Source organism: Taeniopygia guttata, chromosome 1, assembly GCF_048771995.1.
Source record: "Taeniopygia guttata chromosome 1, bTaeGut7.mat, whole genome shotgun sequence".
NCBI classification, from domain to species: domain Eukaryota; kingdom Metazoa; phylum Chordata; class Aves; order Passeriformes; family Estrildidae; genus Taeniopygia; species Taeniopygia guttata.
The window spans coordinates 59,965,643-59,983,396 of record NC_133024.1 but is presented as its reverse complement, the minus strand read 5'-3'; the positions used below and the strand labels follow the sequence as shown (position 1 = coordinate 59,983,396).

At 41.5% G+C, this 17,754-nt stretch overlaps 1 long non-coding RNA gene across 1 annotated transcript; it reads left to right on the top strand.

Moving 5' to 3' along the window:
* Positions 1–1,582: 1,582 nt before the first annotated feature.
* Positions 1,583–17,615, top strand: LOC140680331 (uncharacterized). The gene is made up of 2 exons (XR_012051497.1): positions 1,583–2,035; positions 16,418–17,615. It is a non-coding gene; the product is annotated as an uncharacterized lncRNA (long non-coding RNA).
* Positions 17,616–17,754: the final 139 nt, after the last annotated feature.

Genomic DNA, 17,754 nt, shown 5'->3' with positions numbered 1-17,754 from the left:
GAGGCTTTGGTGCGGCGTATCACCCTCTGTCTGGTAGTTCATGCAGTGGGGCTGCAGGAAATAGTGGAATTTATGCATCATCTTGAGCTTCATCTTGAGTTTAGTTATGTGTGAGAGTTGTAAGTTGCCTGTAGGAACCCCAGGTGGCCAGTCTGGTATTTAATGGTCAGCTATGTGCCTGCAGGTAGGTATGTCCTCGTGCCTGGTTCTGGGCTTCTCAGCCATAGGCAACTCCACACTGAAAAATAAGACATCACGTAAATTTTATGCCCTGTGCAGTGCCCTAGGACTGTGCCCTAAGCCAAGATGAGGGCCAAGAAAGGAGTGGTTTGTGTTTCATATGTTGATCACAAAGATGTGCCTTGACATCCAAAGGGATTTGGCACAGTTCACAGGCAGGAAGAATGAGGAAAGCAGTGACTCGTATCTGTTCACCTCCCTTCCCACCAGTGTCAATCAATGAAGTAGAAACCTCACCTTTCCTCTCAATCATGAGAGCTGGAAGATTCTTCCTCAGCTGGACTCCAAAGGACACTATAGATGGTACAGGAAATGGGGCTGTTGCAGGTGACAGAAAGAGCCAAGCGTGTTGAGCTCAGTGAGAAGACAGAACAGGGAGCAGGTAAGAGTGAAAAGCAAACATGCAGAACAGCAGGAGCAAGTCTGTTGGGAGTTTTGTAAATGTGATGGGGCAACAGCCCAGTGCTGTTAAGCTCAGATGGTTGCAGGTTTTTTCTGTTGTAAGCTCCATTTCATTCCCCTAACACAGACATTTTTCCTGTGCTTGCCTAACACACAACTGGACTGCAGCAAACGATTGTTTCCTGGGAGGGGGATACACTCCAGAATGGACCAGGAAACCACACTGCATGCTTCAGCTGGTCCAGTGACCAGCCCTGTGTGTTGGCCTAGAAATCTGTCTGTATTTTACATGTACAAAATGCCACGGGTGTAGCCACACAGCCAAGGAATGCAGTAGACAGCCCTCAGTCATTGGCTTTTCCTCTGAAAGCTATGGAAGAGGACATGCTGCAGTTATTAACTGTGGCCCAAATTCTCCCCACTGGCTGTGCAAAATCAGTGCATGAATGTGTATCACTCACAGCTGCCTTACCCTCCATGCAAAGGCAGGAGCTCTCAGGGTGTCTTGCCTCACCATCCTTATTACCTGCACACTTACAGCTCCTTTCAGCTGACCAGAGCCATAATTGAGAACGGATTTGCAATAAAAAGCTTCCTTCCTCTCTCGCCCTGCCTGCCTGTACAGGTATGTCTGCACACCCTTGCTTTTACATGCGTGCACACACAGAGCCACATGTGTAAAGGAGCAGGACACAGTGCAATACAATCAAGAAATGCCAATTTTAGCTTTGACTAAATTACATCTTCTCTCAAATCAGGCCACATCTGATAAGCAAGAATGCTGTGTATTTATCACCCAGTAGTCAGTAATTTCCACAGTATCTAAACATGATATGAAAGTCAGAATTATATTTTTAGTGATCTCCGGATAAAACATGAAAAGAAAAAACTTTTAACCTCACCTAACCTTGGTCCTCTGCCTCCAGAGTACACAATTTCAAAATCCTGAGGTAGTGGAAAGATCAAACTGAGGTCCCCAGCACAAACTGGCTGTAATTTTAATATTTTCCAGTCTTCTATCTGAGGAATTGTGTAAGCATGAGCTTTGTATGTAGGCCATCACATGCAAAGTGTGATGCATGTGGGTCCAGCATGTAGGTCAGATGCCTGAAGTTACACTTCAGTAAATACTGCTAGTAAAATGCACAAGTGTAGTTTCAGGGGATGGGTCTCATCTAATGTTAGCTTTACATTTAAAGGTGTAAATTGGGGAGTTAGGGAGTGTCCTGGATGAAGAGGAAGGCAAATGAGGTTTGAAGGCTTTCACAGAAGAGAAGAGAGAAGCATTAGTGGTGAACTGAAGAGCTGTGTATTCCCAAGCAGCAGCTGTGATCATGATTTTCATTTCACTCCTCCACGGAAACTTCTGAAGGTGACTTGCTCCGTATGCAAGGTAAGAGAGACTGCAGGCGAGTCAAAATAGCTTAAATCTCTCCGAATCTGTGATTCTATGTCGCTATCTCGTCACGCCAGGCTATATCATGTAGTATAAAACGTTAAAAACCGAGTCCAGCCTGAAGAAGCATCCGAGCCCGCTAGAGGGGGCCGGCTGTACGCGGCTGCGGCGGCTCCTGCGCCGCGGGATGGACACGGCCACCGCGGGGACAGGCGGGCAAACGGGGCTCCGCAAACACGCCTCGCTGGAGCTGCAGCCGCACAGACTGCAAATCCTGCCCAGAACCACGCTGTTGGCCTCAGCAGTGCTGTACCGCTGTGTTCGTGCTGCTCTCGGTTCCTAAGGCGGGTCTGCAGAGCCGCTCCAAGCTGGAGACGGGCGGAGGCTCATCCCGAGGAAGCGATGCCCACAGCCCCCAGCAGCTCTAGGGCTGCAGGACACAGCTGCACCGTGTGCTCACACCCAGCTTGGCACCTTCTCGTTTCTGCCAGCTTGCCCACTTCTATTCCTGTATTCCCTTAACTCCTTGTATTATTCACGTTTTGTGAAAGGCACGCTGAGTGCCAGCTCTCTGTGCTGCTGCCACGTTAGCAGTGCAGAGTACATCCCTGCCCCTGGAGCCTGGCACAGAAATCCTGAATGCATTTGGAGCTCCTTCAGTCTGGAGACACTTCCTATTAATTAATCCTGGAAAGCTTTACAGCCATTCCTAAAATAAAGGAAGAAAATGTTTAAAGTTATCCCTAGAGCAGCTCAGTGTTAGTGAATGTTTTTTTCCTTTGGAAGGCACAGGATTACTGTTCCTTAAAGGCACATCTGCTCGGGCAGGATCTGATACATGGTGGTTCCTTCCTGCTCCTTGCACAGCCCAAACTCTCACTTAGAAGCCAGAGTGAAGCAGTGCTGCACTTGAGGTACTCTTACTACTACTTCTACTACTACAGTAGCATGGAAGGCAATGTCACTGCAGCTCACAGCTCCATCTCTGCCAGCCAGCTCCAAGCACAGAAGGTCACACATGTCTGTGTAAATGTGTATATCTATGTGTGCATGCCCCTTTGCAGAAGCGCCTGCTGTACTCTGTGCTCTGTACTCTACTCTGCAGTGCAGAGTTCATTTTACTCACCATGAGCAGCCAGCAACAGATGACACAAAGCCAAAGGTCACTGTTAATTTTACTGGGCATCTTTCTAGTTTCTGGATTATTTTGAATTTCAGCCACGGGTTCCTCAGAATGCACAAATCTTCTGGAAACAACTTTAAAGGAAAATAAATTTTTATTTCTGTACCATGGAGATTTTCCTTTCCTGTTCCTCTCCTCAAAATCATGGAGTGGCTGTTCAGACTACCTGTCCCACAGTAAGCATTGAAACTTAAAACTTTAACACTTAGCCAATGGAAATCTTCTTGCAAATGACACATTTCCCTGTATTTGAATAATCCTTATTATAATTTGCAAAAACTCCTTCAGATTTTCTCTCTTCTCTGCAATGCCCATGAGTTCTATTAAAACTCAGAATTCCCTCTTGCAGTTCTCTTTCTGCTACATCATTTTCTGCTTCTGCATTTAAATGTCTCTAGTTTCACTCCCAGTCCCCACTGCTGTCTATCCCTGTTTCCCTATTTCTGGCAGCATGTAGCTGGGTACTTGTAACTGAGGTTAATGACTCCAGTGAAAATGCCAGCAGAAACAAGAAGCTGAGTTTTTACTACAATTAGTACAGCAAGTGGAGAAAGACGTACAAAGTTACTTCCATCCTTCAGCTCCAAAGCAACAAGATTTTGGGTATGTTAAGAGAGTGAAGCCTCACTGCATCCTTGGCTTGGCCTTTGTCCACAGGCACCTAAATTCTCCTTGCAGCTCCTCAATGCACTTGAAGACACCCTGCTGCACACACATATGGGTTATTGTTCTGTGGGAGCCACAAAAGGACAACACTGAGTTCACATGAGATTGAGGAGGAGGAGGGGAGAAGGGAAACTTTGTCTGCACAGCTGAGCAGAAGTTGGAGCACTCATCAGGAAGTGAAAAGCATTCCTTCTTTGGCTGAGGTGGTTTTACGCCTGGTGACTGTATGGAGCAGAGCTCACCAGCCACAGGTCAGTGAGAAGGAAGTGATATATGCTGGAAAGCAGAAAGGGTGGCAGGGAGAGAAATGGGGGCTACTATGGCTACACAGGCATGCAAGATTTGTGGGGCCAGAGAGAGAGGTCAGCAGAAGTCGCCTCCCTTTTTTGCCCAATTCTTAGACAAGCAGGAGGCCCGTTTGTAGAGCTCTGCCCTTGAGGTTACTGATGCAATTTATCCAGCAACTATTTTGGGACAAATACTATGTTCCCATCACTGGGACAGAGGATTATATCTGTGCATAGGAGTGCTTGGATACAAAGAAGATCTGTGTCACCAGTTTTTCAACTCTCCTTTAGTATTTTCCTCTTGTCTTGGAGTCCCACCTGCATTTATAGTGCTGGGTATCCAGCATCTGTGAAAAGCCATTTCCAGAATTTCCAGCCTCAAGTCAAACAATACTGACTGTTAAGACAATTTCCATTATTGACAATAAAGACACATAACAAAACCAAGGCACTTCCAGCTGAAGGTTATGAAAACACCAGGTTTGGACAAGTCCCATACTGGAAAACCCCTTTCTCCTGTTTAGTCCAGGTGGCAGCTGCAGGTTTTCCACGGTCAGGGAAGACTCAGGCACTAGATTCAATGCACCAGAACCCAAAGTCTGTTACAGACCTATGGTATAAATCCTTCAATATAGAAAATGTTTGCCTTGGAATAGGCAAAAATACAACGTTTGTTACAGAGACCAGAACAAACCCCTTCAACTGCAGGTGTGAAAAAATGCTGGATTTTTTAACTTAACCAAAGGTATTAAAATCTGTCACACTTAGTAATAATGTCTTGTTAAGTGCATTGTAATAAAATCAGAGGGGTTTGATCTTTCAAAATTAAAAAAGCATTTGAGTTTCACTATGTTTGTGTGTTGTATCACTGGTACAGATACCATGTGGGAAACAACAGGAAGAACCAACTAAGCCCTTACTGAGCAGTACTGTGCTTAAGGGGTAGCAGATCAGAAGCTGGAGCTCTGATCCCTTTTCTGTTGCAGGCTATCTTCATCACTGAGGCACTTAGGCAAAGTGCTTTTGCTTGTTTGAGGTCCTAGAGTGTAGAAAAGCATCAGACATTTCAGATTTGGGGACTGCAACTCATGAAAAATTCAGGTTTTCTTCCTATAATAAACAAAATGTATTTACAAGAAATGCCAAGATTTATTTGCAAGACCTTCTATAGCTTGCAAAAATGTTGCAGTTTTGACAAATAGGTCCTATATGTAATTTGTGGTCCAGGAACAAAGTCATCAGTTTGTTTTGTTTTGGTTTTGTTTTGTTTTGTATTGTTGTTGGCATGGGTATTTTGTTGGGTTTTTTTTGGACAAGCTTTATGATGTAAAATGACATAGTGCTAGCAGAAAAAATCTGATTCCTCTCCAAGTATCACTGGAGGAAACACATGATCAGCATATAAATTAATTGATTTTGCATAGGGCTGAGTCTGCCTTTCATTTTGATTCAACTATTTATACATTATACAAAACAGACCTTTCAGAGCTGAAAGCACTGATACCATCACTGCTCCAGCCAAGTCCCAGGTTGTACAACAGAACAACATAACATGAGATATTGTATTTTTAAACTATTTTATCACACAGTTCCTCTGCTGCAATCCAGATCACTTTTCACAAGGTACAAGTGACAAGACTCTGTCTGAGACATGGGGTTTCTGTAGTATGATGATGAGCAAGCGTGGAAACAAAAGGGAAATCTTCCAAATCTAAGCATGTTCCTTTGCCGTACCGAGGTCCACTGCAGCAATCACAGACAGTAAAACTGCTGGAGAAGAAACTGGGTCAAAAACTTTGCGTCATCCTTCTAAAATTATGTGCACACACCCACAGCAGCTCAACCTCCTCACTCACAAATGCAGATTAAAGAAATTATCTGGCCTCAAAATGGCAGTGGTTCATCACTAGAGAAGGTGCTTAAACTTTCCAGCTCCACTTCGGCGTAGGCTCACACCGCTGCAGAGGAGTAATTACTCTGGCCTTAATGCACAGTCTGCATGGCTCCCGTGGGGAAGGAGGCAGGTGTGTCAAAAATAGAAAGATGTGCTCTACAGTGGAGTGAGGTAGAGAGAAAGGGGAGAAAATGATTCTGCAATTCCCAGGAATGGAGCTGACATAATTTTGTCTCAGCTGTGAGTTTCAGGTCCATCCCCCTGCTGAGCAGACTGCTTGACACACAGCCACGTGAAGTTGTAACACACATTTGTCTGGAGGACAGGTGGCAGTGTAAAATCCTAGGAAACTTCAGATACGAGGAAATATTTGCATGCCTGATAAATCTCCCTTGAAAGTGGTGTCACGTTCATTCAGTTACATTTGATAACTGGATTTAAGCAAACCATGACATACCCTATATTACGTAATGGTCACCTCTGATCAACATTAACTTCATGTAAAAGAATGGACCACTCATGAACTTCCACTCTCCTATTACTTGTACAATTACTGATTAGGGGTCATCTCTGCATATATACTCCTTAGGGAAGGCAAGAAAATGGGACATATTTCTGTATTAGTCATGCAATAATTTTTTCTTTTTCTGTCTTTAATGTCTAGGCACTTTTCCTTTGGGTTCTTTCTGGAGAAGTAAATGGCAGCCACATGAGCAAGGATCTCAGGCTAATTCTGAGTATTATTATTTCAGAACAAGGGGTGTATGAAGTTATTTTTTGTTCAGAGGAATTTTAGTGGAAGATTCAAAATCCCAGGTAGCAAAGCAGAGAGCTGGTTCTCTTCAGTGTTCAAACACTTGATTTTTAGTAACTTGAGGGATCACTGGGTATTTATAGGCTCTTCACATCATATCCAACCTTGACCACATTATTGTTGTCCTAATTCCTATTAGGTGAATTAATAAACTAAGCTGGTATGTACATAAAAAATGCTATGTGTTTCTCATAGTGCACTTTACATTCTAGACACAATTGTACATACGGTATTTTCTAATGATAGTTTAAATACCTGGGTGATCTGGAAAAACAGGAATGTGAGCGTCTGAATATATTAGACATGTATATACAGATAACATCAACATTAAGGTCAGCAAAGAACAAGTCTTGTATGAAGATTTTTTTTTCCTACAGGTTCTGTGGGGTGGGTTCCCATTTTAATTTTTATCTTACCAACACTTAACACTGCTTAAAAACATACACGATTTAGAAATACATCTTCTCTTTCCTTATCATATAAATCAAGAGTAGGTGAACACATATGGCCAGTTGAGGGAATGATTATATTTTGCACAGGAATATTTGACTTGCAGCTATCATCAAGATTCTTGCAAATAGTGGCTGGGTTTACACTACCCACAGCTGTTTTCTGGTATGTAATTATCATCTACTCTTTTTGTTTCAATGAGACTTTCACATAGGACAGGAGTAAGAAGATGGAGAGGGCGCAGTGAATCTTTTGAATGTATTCATTGCCATAATTAATATCCAAATATGGTCCAGAGCATTATGATGTACAGATCTGTTTTCATTTTCTGTTGTTTAGATAACTGAGGTTCTTGATGTTATTAGGAATAAAGTTTATATCATCATGGGCAGCATCCAGATACTAGCCATCTTTTAATAAAAACAACCTACAAAGAAATAAAATAGAAAGACGAATTAGAAATTAAAATTAGAAATTACAAAGAATCATGGAGTCAGAAAAATATAGGCTGAAGGGGACCTCTGGAAATCATCTGGTCCTGCTCTGCTCTATAAAAGGAGAAGTGAAAGTTTTCAAAAGAGAGGTCTGAATGCTAGTAGTACCTTAATTTAAGTCACTTATCTGACATTTTGTGGTCTTAAAAAATTGGCTGCATACACATGATGCATTAGAAAAGTAGGGAGGGTGAGGATCACTTTTTAAAAAGTTTGGGGAAATACTGGATTATTTCTTTAGGCCAAGAATCCTGTGCTCCTGAGGGAGATATCTGAATGTCTAAACTGGTGCTGCTCTGAGTAGGGTTTGGACAGAACCCCCTTCCAGCCAGCAGCTACAACTCTGTTGTCCAAAGACAGCCTTTGCCTAGGCAAAAGCTTTATATCTGAGTCTATACTAAACTGTAAAATTTCAGCTTTACATCCCTTCAGTGAAGTTATGGAAAACAAGCAGCATGTACCTGTATAGGAAAGAAGAGTAAGTTATTGAATGACAGATGAAGGCAGGCAAAGATAACCATTAAAAGGGCTGAGTCTGGAAGGTGAAACAAAAAGGAGGCCCAAAAGAGACATATAAATTGAATCATCTTCACAAAGTAACACTCTCCCATGTTGTTAACTGTGCTAGACTTCCCCCTGTAACCTTCCTAAGGCATACTGAATATATTCACACAAGAAGCCTAGTCAGGTTCTGGACTATACTCATCCTCTAAAGAGGATCCAAACCATTCAAAGATGCAATCCAAAACACCTCCAGAACCCATGCAGAGAAACTCTTCCGTAGCTTGTTGCTCTTTTATCAAATTATTTCTTTCATTTCTAACCTAGGAAGTTTTATACAAACTCTGATAGGAGAACACCAATTCTGCAGTCTTCTTATTATCGTTACACACACTATCTCAAACTACATAGATCCTGAGATAATATTTATCTGTTGCCTTATATAATTTCAAACACAGTTTAGTATATATAATCTACCATCCAGTTCCATATAAACTAGAATGTAATCATTTTCGCAACAGATACACAATGAAATGTATCTATGCAATGCACACTACCTATTAATCCCTGTAATATTATCAAATATGAATCTAAGGGTTCCAATAAATATGACAAAACCTAAGAGTTAGAATAAATATGTAGGTAATGTAAGTAATGAAGACTACTATAATGAAAGTAAAGAATGTAAGTAATGAAGATTACTATAATGAAAGAGAAGTTATATACTGCATTGGAGTTCAGAATTTTCTTAGATCCTTGGCATTTGCTTTGTGAGGAAAACAATGCTTCAGTGCTGAAGATTTCCCAGGGTAATAACAGATAACTATAGTCAGAGTAAGAAAGCGTTGTCTGTATTTCATTAAAATTAAAAACCCAAATGAAAATACTTTTTTGTGCAAACAAAAATCTACAATGTGATGTAAAGATGAAAAACATTTCCAGCAAAAGTGAAAATCCAATTTAGACATTCTCACACGTAGCTGTGAAACATTCAAGACATGTAGTATGAACAAGACAGTCTGAGGAAAAAACTGATATCTAGGTCCCTAGTGGAAGCATTGTGTTGCTTCTTGTAGCAGAAAATTGCTTTTAGCCTTCAGGGTATATTCCTTAAAGATGCATTGCTCATGTTACTGTGTTCAAGAGTCAACAGCAGCTTTTATTTAAAGTATCTTTTGGAATTGTAACCTCATTGACAGAAAAGTGATCTTGTATTTCTTACCCTACCACTGCATGAAAATGAAGTGCTTAGAATGATTTAAAATGAAAATTAATGATTTAAAACCTAGTATTAGAATAGCTGTGGGGATAGTTGATTTGCGTGGGTTTTTTTCTGTAGTACCCTTGCATAAAATTTTCCATTGTTTGTTTCTTCTTTCTTTTGTTTCACCCCCTTTTGCCATTTCCTCTGCAGCTTTAATTTTCATGACATTTGCCCAGAACTGCATATATTGTGAAATTTTAATTCAACCCAAGTTATGTCAGCACCATTCAAAGTAGTTGGTTTGGCGTTTTGCTTCCTGCGTAGACAGGAAGGCTTGCAGCTATGCCTGGCAAATACCAACATCCAGGACTGTTATTCTTATGAACTAGATCTGGGAAGTATCTATCATCATTCTGCTCTGTTGGGAAACTTGCTTTGAAGGGAATGAAACCTCTTGTTAATTCATGCAAACCTGTAGTTTTGCACTGCAAGTGTATTTGCCCATGGATATTATCTTGGCTAAGGAGATAGGCTTACCTCTGTTGGAAGCATATAAGGCAAGAACAAGTGTGGTCAAACAGGCTGTGCACTGCCAGGCTCCAGCTGGGTCTGAAGAAATGGTCCTTTGAGTTGGATTTGCACTTGACCACAGGAAATCTGATGAACGGTCTGGGTTGTATCTTTACCTTGGATTTTGAAGGGACTACATGCTCATTGCTGAGAGAAGTGTTTGTTTGCCTAACGCTTGAGCACTACCAGATTCTTCTTTTCCATTTTCATTATTGGTACTCTTTACTGCTCTAGTTGTATATTTGTCCAAAAATCCCTCCTGCTGAAGACAACAGAAAAAAAGACATTTTTAACGAGGGATCCACTGGCCTCCTTTGTGATGGAAAGATCATGTGACAAATTCTCCATGCCCTATATGCATTTTTCTTGTTCAGAGAAAGTGCACCAGCAATTAAGACCAAGCATCTCAGTGTTGCCAGTCACAAAATATGTTAGTGGTTTTTTTTCAACACAAGTGCTGTTCTCCTACACACTGTTCTAAATGATGTGTTGAACCCAGTAGAAGAGTTCTCTCAGCAGGACAGAAAGGAAAGGCTTTCAGAGGTACCTTGTGAGTTTAATGAAGAATGAATGAGCAGTGTTTGTTCTCAGGTGTGTCAAACATGGCCACTTGTATCACTGACAAGTTCCTGTTTAGGGATCCTGAATCCATGAGCAAGGTTCCATATGCCAGTGTAACAAGATGTTTCACCTGAGAAGTAGATGGGGCTCCTTCGGCGAGTGTTCCCTCCCCTTATGCTCCACAGTGTTCTGTGTATCACCTGAACCTCATCCTACAGTGTTCCATGCATCACCTTATCCTACTGAATGGGAAAGGCAAATCAGGCAAATACCATATGAAAAAACAGCACCATGGAAGGGACACGTTTAAAGTGTGATGGCAAAAGTGAGGTCATTCGTGGTCAAGGAACAGGAAATTGTGAAAGGAACAAAGGAATAATCTTCTAGAAATTGTCTCAACAGTGACTTTAGGATGGGGCACTTCACAGAACTTCAGTCACAGGCAGCTTCACGGAATTTCTTGTGCTTTTTATAGGTGCTGTTTGCATGACTGTGGTCACGAGGTGGATGATGTCTTAAATTGTCAGACATGCTGTAAGTCTATGAAGAACTGATGAAGCTGGTTGAGGAGACAAAATTGAGCTGAGCCCTTTGCTATCCTAGAGCCTGGCTCAAGCAAGGGTTGACAATGAAACAATGCCTGGAGTGACCTCTATTAGAGGTCACACAGCCTTTACAGCTGCCTCAGCAGGTGGAGGATGATTGAAGTGCTCTTTCTACCTCTGGTGGCAACTGTAAATTCTGACAGAAAGTAACACCCTGTGTTGTATCGCGGTCAGCTCTTCTCGCCGCGATACCCCGAGCTGTAGTGTGCTGGGTGGCGAGAGGGAAGAGAACGGGCGGCCTCTCCCCCTGTGAAGCTCTGCAGTCCCAATTGTCGGCACGGGGACAGAAGGAGGCGACACGGGACTTGGGGGTGGACAGGATGGTTTTATTCAGTGAGCCCCAAGACCCCGCGGGGAGGGTGAACAAAGGATTTATACCGGAACTCAAGAGGAGGGGTTTAGGAACAGCAACCAATGAGGGTAGGGCTGGGGGGGAGTCTAAAGAGGGACTAACATATCACAAACCTGTCAGGGGAAACAGGGAAGTGGAGTAACACAAAGTAACCAATAGGGTGTTGAGCCTCACTAAATAGACAGGGAATGCTCTGGAAGCAGGGGAGGAGGCTGGGAGGAGTGACAGGGAATGTTCTAGGGAAAGGGGCAGGGAAAGGGAGGATTGACAACTTGGAGAGGAGGGGGCTAGGGAAGAGCCTGGGAAGATTGACAACAAGAGGGAGGGAGGAGATTAGGGAGGGGGTGGGTGAACACGCACTGAACAAATATCAAATCAAAGAAAAACACACCACAACAACCCTCATTAAGCCCTATTTGCATATAAACTTTTGCTCCCATAAGAATGCAAATGAAGCGAAAAGTGACCATCCATGCCTTATATTTGTGACCACAGTCACCAAAGCCCCACCTATAACATGTGATTCTTCAAACTCATTGGGAAGGGCCAGAGGTTATATTATAGGCAAGGGGAGTTCCAGGACAAGAAAAAAAAAGATGGGGGGCAGGGCAGGGGAGGGGGGGGGGGGGGGGAAATCTCTGCCTGCTTTGGATTGGTCAAGACTGTGTCTCTCCTCTGCCCCTGAAGGGATGCTTAGGTGAGCTTTGCACCTTCAACTACACTGGAGTGGATATATTATATAGATATATATAAGTCACTGACAGATCTGTTATTGAACCTTCAGTAGCAACATCCACCAACACTCTGTGGTTACTGCATTTATCACCGGCAATTCTGATCCTGCTTTCCTGTTGCTCCAATAAACTGCATTGGTTTTTAACCTGGACTGTACACATTCTTACTGAATTTGATGAGGCTGATAGTATCAAGTTGGCTGTAAACAGAAATTAAACCCAGTCAGACCCAGTCCTTCTGAGCTCTGAGGATCAGCTGGGGTGCAAGGGGCTTCATTTTCTGCCAAATTTCTATATTCTTAATGCAACAGTTGGCACTGAGCCCTAGTGTCCCACACGACTGTGGTGGTTGACCCTGGCTGGATGCCAGGTACCCACCAAAGCCACTCTGTCATTCCCCTCAGCTGGGCAGGGGGGAGAAAATATAACAAAAGGCTTGTGGGTCAAGGTAAGGACAGGGAGACATGGCTCATCAGTTACCATCATGGGAAAAACTTGACTTGGGGAAATGAACTGAATTTATTACCAATTGAACCAGGGCAGAGTAATAAGAAAAACCTCAAAATCTTAAAGCATCTTCTCCCCATCCCTCCCTTCTTCCTGGGCTTAGCTTCACTCCTGATTTTTCTACCTTCTTCCCCTTCATGGTGCAGGAGGACAGGGAATGGGGGCTGTGGTCAGGAGCTACCACAATTACTGAATGTCTTGGCCTTGGGCAGCAGTTGGTCCATCCCGGAGCAGGCTGGCATTAGATCTGTCAGACATGGGGGAAGCTTCTGGCAGCTCCTCATCAAAGACACCCTTTATCTCCTCTCACTACCAAAACTGTGCCATGGAAACCAAATAAAACCATTGTGTCCAAGGTTCATTTTATACACCTCACACTGGAACTGGGCTCAGGGCTTTGCCATCAGGGCCACCTCCAAAGACCTCATTTTAGAGGACCATTGGGTCCTGAGCTACTCCCCGGTTTTTGTACAGCACTGCAGACAGCAGTCATTTAGTTGTGAACATTTTTATCAACAAAGAATACTTAGTAAATTATCCTTCACTCAGTCTCTTTAGCTCCACAATGTTGATGCTCTGTTCCCTTAACAAGGGAGGCTCACTTCCTGGGACCTGCTGAGGGAGAAGTCACTCTTTATATCTCTTTGCTACAGCTTAGCTCTCAAAGAAAGCTGGGACCACTGGCTTATCTCCCTGACTTTCCTGCCCTCAGCCACAGAGTCTGACAACTTCCAGCTCTCAGGTGGGCACAGTCAACCCTCCATAACATTTCTGATGTCTTTTTAATCAACAACCTCATTTTCCTACAGCCCCACTTTCTATACTCCCCTGTGAGGGAAAAGATAGTGACAACACGAAATATTGTCTTTTTTCCAGCCCAGGGCTTCTGCTCTTCAGTCTCAGTTTCACACTTGGTGAAGCACAAAACAATTCCATCCACCAAGATGATGGAAGTAGCATTGCTGAAGAGTTGCTTGCTGATAAATGGGCATGATGCTGTATAAGTATCTTTCAAGTGTGATAGTTCCATTTGGAGAAATGATCCTTGAACAAACTTTACTGAGAGCTCTTAGATTCCTGCCATGTTTACTATATAGATATGCAATCTCTAAATAGCTCTAATCAGTAATATGTACTACTAGAATGAGAGCCAGCACAGCAGAACTTTGAGTTTGGATAAAAGGTTTTTTCTATCATTTTTAAAATGGCTTAAATCATGGAATCACAGCTCTGGTAGTGAGCCAGAAATATTTACATCTGTTTGGGCAGCTCCAGACTGGAACTGTATTGTACCCAAACAGATTTTACCAGACTTTCAAAATAATATTCAGCAAGGCTTAATAATATCAAGGGATATTATATTATCTGACTTTTCAACCTTACTTCTTTAACTGAGTTTTCTTTACAATTTTTCATACTGTTATAAAGGTATTACTTTTAATATATGACTTTTACTCCTTTTAATTTAATATTACATAATGAGGATAAGTACAGTATGACAGTATTCTAACAAAATGAATATTCAAATTACTTACCATTTCTCTCAAACATCATAAAAACTCTTTTGATGTATTTTCTTTCTCTTTGCCTGCTTCGTTATCTATGTGAAGATTGAGGAGTTTTAGCTATTTAGATACTCCTACAGAATTACAGAAGCTGTATGAAAAAAACCCTCAAACTTGATTTGGTCTCTTTATGTCAGTCATAGGGACAGCATTGTTTTTCCATGCTACAACTTTATTCTACTGTGCTCATCTGTAAAAAAATACATTGCAAAATGTCTGCATTCTATTTTTTTACAGTGGCTCCTGGGGCCTGAGGTTATTGATAGAAGTTAGTGAACCTGCACAGATGCCAGGATTCTTCTCTACAGATCTGTTTTCAGGAGCGGTGCCTAGTTTCCATCTCATTTATATATTACTTTGGTTAAAAATGTTATAATTAGGGATCATGTTATTGTTTTTCACATTTATTTTTAAAGGTTAGTCCTTAAATATTTAATCAAAAGCTACTTTATATAATCTGGGAAGAGCTTTTAATTCACATATATAAGAAGCACACAAAATGCCTAGTTATTTCTAAAGCATACAGCACAGCAAATTCTTTGTTTTAATTAGAAACCCCTAATACCTGGAAAATAATATAAACCAAGATATTTATTTTCACAGTATTGTATATTCTGAGAAGAGTATGATCATCCCTCAAGATTTTTTCCATTTTATCTGAATCCAACCTGTATCTCACTTCCCCTATGGTCTGACTCTATGTGGTCATAAAAAAAATTATTTAAAAATAAAAATTTTGTTTTTCTTGACACCAGCAGTTTTTCATGCTATGTCTCATATTTTCTGATGAGCTAAGGGGAATGCCTCTATTATCCAATGAGTAGCATTAAAATCTGATAGGTGGAAGGCTCAGCTTCCAGGACCTGCCAAGAGGACTCTTCCCCAGTTTATATCAAGAGCCTCCCAAAGAGATGCAGGTCATAGGGGTCATACTGCAGTCTCATTCACACTGCTCTGCACTGGCAGGTGAGCTGCCAATCTATCTTCTTCTGTGTTAATTTTAGAGAACACCTGACATTTTTAGCTATGCACAACAGAAACTGTCTGTGCAGTTTACCTCTGTCAACATTCCTCCTTGGTGCAGACAACTTAGACAGCAGCTTAGGAGGCAGAGGTCTACGGAGCAATTTTGGCTGCTCAACCATTCCCCTCTTAGCCTTTGATCCTGACAGATAAATCAACATATTTCAAAAATCAGAACAAATCTCACAACACAAAACAAAAGAAATAATCACCTCTAGTTTAAGGTGCTGAGCTATGAATGTCTGCTTAGATGAAGCAGGTGATAAAAGATGAGAAGTGGCCAAAAGGGGTAATTTATTCTCTTAGTGACAGATTTAACAGGTTTTCTAGTTATCATTAGTGTTTCAGGAAATTAAATCAGTGACACTAATAAAAAAAACCCAAAAAACCAAAAAAACAACAACAACAAAAAAACCCCAAACCTGTTCTATTAACTCCAAATGCTCACATTAAAGAATGTCATTCAGCACTTAGGGTGATCCTGTGCAGGGCCATGAGTTGGACTTTGATGATCCATGTGTGTCCCTTCCAACTCAGGATATTCTATGATTCTATGATTTATAATTCAATAGTTCTATGACCTTTGTAACAAAAGGTGAAGCAGTTAGAGTTTTTAATCTCTGAGCCAAAGGAGGAACAGTAAAATAGAGAAATTACCCATGCCAGCCATTGTGAAAGCTCCCAGAAACAGTTTTCTGCTGGATAAACAGCTTTTATAAGAGCAACTATTTACCCTGGGAAAAGGCCAAATCTGCCAGTAGTATTTTTATGCTTCTTTCTAGTTTCCTATTAGTTTATGTATGCATACAATGACACTAATTTCAATCAAAGAATCTCTGATTTGGTTTCAGAAATCCTCTTATTAGTAGCCAATTTTAGCAAATCTCTGAGTCACTGTAATTTTCAAGATAATCTATATCCTAAATTGCAGAATGTGTTGGTTATATATTTTTGTTTTTTTTCCTGAAGGGCTGAAAAAATCTTAGACATCATACAGTATAAAGACTCAGTCCTAAAGAACTGGAAATCAGAAGGAAAACACAGAAGAGAGAGCACTGATGAAGGTGACTTTGAAGAGAAACTGAAAGTGCCATCAGGAAGCTAATGGCTTACAGAAAGATTTACAAAGATTAAGAAAACTGTCACATACACCTAGAAGCAAGGATGCCTCTAGGCAAATTTTTTTTCCTGGTAGCTTGATTTGAAAATAGATAAACTTGAGGCTTCAGTGCCATTTTGCATGTGGACAAGATGAATTTAAATCAAATGCAGCATTATCTAAAACTGTGATGGAAATAAAAACAAATACTGTGATGAAAAGAAAAAAGACAATCCCAAAGTGAATAATAAGTTCAAACTTGACTCTTAGCTACTGGGCTTGAATGGCACTTAAACAAGGAGCTGGAGAAAGGAAGAAATGGGGGAAGCTTAAAAAGGAAGCCTGGAGTTCAATTATATCCCTGCTGAGTTTGAATGAATGGACAAACATTGCGACAAGATGAAGTACAGTGACACAAAAATGGTTCCTGATGTTAACTAGAGGCTGGGGACAGTACCCTTGCAATAGACTGGAGGCACAGGAGGAAAAATATATAATATTAAAAACTAAAACCCAAACCAACCAACACCAAACAACCCAATAACAAAAATAACTCTCCTCCCTCGCCCAGTGCAAGACGTCTTAGAGAGCCAAAGGAGCTGAATTTGAGGAACAGGGACAAAACACTCTATACTTATATTTGTACTTGATACAGCTTAGCATTCTAGTTTTTTGCTCTTCAGGATAACATTTCTGGCTCCTGCCACATGCATATGGCACAGGGAGTAATTCAGCTTGGAAGGTAGCTCAGCAGATCTCTAGTCCAAGTTCCTGCTCACAGCAGGATTGAACTATAAGCTCTGAGCAGATTACTCAGATCTGTAAGCAAGGATGGAGACCCCACAACCTTCTGGGCAACCTCTGGGCCTCCTTCCAACACTGATAAAAACCAAGACATAGAGTGCACACCCAAGTAGGGCACACATCTAAAGATAAGTGAGCTTGTTTTCTCTCATTTATAGGTAACCTCAGTTGAAACTGGCTGACAGATCAAGGATGGTGAGAAATGATTGCAGAATTTATTAAGTTATCAACACCTTGAGGAGCACTGCCTGCAAAATTCCAGGAGGAAGAACAGATTGGAAAAGAAATTAGGGATTAGGATGGAAATGGAGTGGAAAAATTCCTGAAGTGAATGTACACAGTACAGATCAGAGGCAGGGAAGGAGGTGAAAACACCAGAGGAAATCTGAAGTTACAGAGGTTG